Genomic DNA, 3,061 nt, shown 5'->3' with positions numbered 1-3,061 from the left:
GATTTGTGATAGTTTATTTTTCTTGGAAAGTTCAAAATTTTAAACCTATACTGGAAAATTCTGTGTCCCACAAGCTTTGCAGACAATCTTTTCCTTTACCGTAGAGACTTCTACAGTAAAGGAGAAGCAGAGCCTTTAACAATTATCATATAATCATAGAATGGTTTGGGTTGGAAGGGACCTTAAAGACCATCTAGTTCCAACCCCCCTGCCATGGGCAGGGACACCTTCCACTAGATCAGGACACAATAATGCGTATTGTAGAACATGATGGAGTTTCCTAGATGCTCAGTGCAGCTGCTCAAAGTGCCAAGGCCTTGCATTTAATTAATTAGCCGGGTAGGTGTTAATGCAGAAATGGAAGAAATTGTTGTTGGGGTCACGGTGACGTGGGTTGCAGCAGGGATTTGCTGTAGTGTTTTGTGCTATTCAGAATTTCCCAAATGTTGAAAGTTTCATGTCCAGGTGTATTGTATCACTCTAATCCAGTCTAGAAGCAATGCACCCAGGCGTAAATGACAGATGCCAGGTCGTGATACAGTGTGATGAGGTAGTCTTCCAGCCAGATGGAGGTGACAGAAGGCATTACTTTTGGATGCTGCTAGGCAAGAGTTTCACTGAAGAATCCTAAAACCCCTGACTGAACAGGCAATGTAAGTCATCAGTGGTATCTTTCAACCACTGAGACCCTGTTGTGTCTGCAAAACAATTCTCCTTGCTTTCACTCCAGAGGCAAACAGGCGTATCAGCAAAGAATCTGCCTTCTCTCTACAATAAGAGGTCCTCCAGTTGTGCTGGTGAAATACTTCAATTTTCTGTGTTCTGGTTGAACACTACCACCTGTCAGATGTCCTTGTCATTGACTCCTCCATGACCTTTCACGGAAGAGCAGGAAGTAACAGTTGTTTAAAGATGATGTAACTGGGATACCCATAGCACCGTATGATTATCTTCTTTTTTTTTCCCCAGAAATGTTAATGAATTAGGTAATATTTCTAGCCTATAATTTTCCCTTGGAAAAGGTACTTAGAAGCACATGTTACTAACTGTACAGCAGTGTGTACCAGGTACAGTGACTGCTATTACTTCCTCTGATACTTCTGGGAGACTAATAAACCTCCCAGAGATGCCATTCTGATTTTTGTGGAAGTACAGAAGCCAGGGCTACTGGCTGTTTTCTCCTTCCTCTGCTTAAGGCACACAAGATTCATCTCTGCCTGCAGAGATCACAAAAGTGATGCTTTCAGTCCTCCTCAGCTTTTTTGGCAGGTGACAAGAAAAAGCCTAGTTGATTAAATATAAACCTCAGATTATAAAAAACCCCAAACAGAACAGAAATCCAGACCAATCACAGTAGGAGTACAGAGCAAACTACTGAACAAATCAGCACAGACACATCTGCAGAGGATACTCCAGGTTCAGTGATGGGAGGCGACTCCCAGATCTCAACAGACCTTTCTTTGTACAGTGAAAGTCAGTGTCTGTGCTGCCTCCTCATGTTCAACCAGTTTCATTTTTCTTGCCCCATTGGCTCAAATCTTCAGCTTTATGCAAAATACAGCTATTACTAACCAAATACTCTGTGTTTTGTGTTCAGCAGCCCATATTATTATGCATATTAGAATCAGCAAGACACTTGTCAAAAAATTGTGCACATCATGATTATTAAGCAAAGCTGGATCTGAACACTGGATTTCTTGTGTAATGTTCATGCTATTCCCAGCTGACAGGCAGAGAAAAGACAAGTGACAACACCTTCAGTGCTAGAGCACGTCTTCAGGCAGAGAACCGGGCTAAAATTAAACTGTGGGCTGAAATGCCTTAAGGGCAGACTTTTATGACCTTGCAGCTCAGAAATAACTCCATGTCCTGGCTCCACGGGGTATCTTGCTATGAGGGGAGAAGTGCAGGCCCATTGCAGGTACCCTTGAAAGACTAGGGCTCAGAAACACTGAACTACTGGGGATGTAAGCTCAGGAAAGAAAAGCATTATTCCCCTTCAGTTGTAGAAATCAGCCTGTTTGTACTAGGAAACAAAGCAGGGAAAGCCCATGAAAGGATATAACTAGCTAAGGGCAGAGCCAGGACCAAGCCTGATCCTGGAGCTTCCACTGAAGAGTTTATCGTGATGAAAACAGCTGCTACAAAAAGGTTTATTGGGAACTGTATTTCACACAGGGTTGCTTATTGTTTAGGAGTAATGCGCATGAGATATTATGGGCTTCCCAAACACTTCCCAACAAATCCTGATCAAAGGACTTAGCAATTTTTATCTCTGTCATTAGTCACACAACATTCAACGCCAATGGATATTTATAATGTGGAGTTTCATTCATCTGCTACCAGGATCAGGGTAAAATATTCAGTAAATACTCTGTCATTAATAAGTTTCCTCTCTTCTTCAATCCTGAAGACCTACAGACAAACTCTGCCACTGATCTGAGCCAAGTTATGGGGGGAAAAAGACCTAGTTAAGACATTTTGGGATCAGAACCAGGTTCAGTCCTTGGATCGTAGTGGCAAAACCACCAAGGTTTTATATCCTGTGAGTAAGCTTCTGGGATCAATTTTCAAACACTACAGAAACTTTAGCAGAGGAGCAGCCGATCTGTTTCGATAGACTTTTAAAGAAAGACCACTTCCTTCCTGACAGAAGAGCTGTGTCACCTTTTTAAGACATCAACTGGGGTCCATTTCTCTGTGATAAGAGTAAAATCCTGACACTGACTTGCTTTACAACCTTCTTTGCGTGGGATATTCAGGTCCTAAACAAGGGGACCAAAATCCAGCCTAGTTCAGCCTGCCACTGATATCGCACAATTGACATATTAAATGTTTTAACAAACCATGGCATGTGAATGAAAGAAATAGTAGTGATCCTGAAGCCCTTTAAGCATCAGCTTCATTTTAATGTTCATGAGACAGGGAGAAGGAAAGGTTGAATGCATACTCAAAGGCCTCTGGGAAAATCAGCAGCAAAGACAAGAGTATGTCTCATGCCTCCACATCATACAGTGCCTCCAAAGCAATGAGAATTTAGTTTGCTTGCACTAGGATTGTT

At 42.1% G+C, this 3,061-nt stretch overlaps 1 protein-coding gene across 1 annotated transcript in view; it reads right to left on the bottom strand.

Moving 5' to 3' along the window:
• LOC104514129 (lipid phosphate phosphatase-related protein type 1) overlaps nucleotides 1–3,061 on the bottom strand; it is a gene marked incomplete at both ends in the record, with an annotated part of 19,047 nt that overhangs the window by 5,400 nt on the left and 10,586 nt on the right. The window lies entirely within an intron of this gene.

This window comes from Eurypyga helias, unplaced genomic scaffold (assembly GCF_000690775.1).
Source record: "Eurypyga helias isolate BGI_N326 unplaced genomic scaffold, ASM69077v1 scaffold32688, whole genome shotgun sequence".
Lineage (NCBI taxonomy): Eukaryota > Metazoa > Chordata > Aves > Eurypygiformes > Eurypygidae > Eurypyga > Eurypyga helias.
This window is presented reverse-complemented; position numbering and strand designations above follow the sequence as displayed.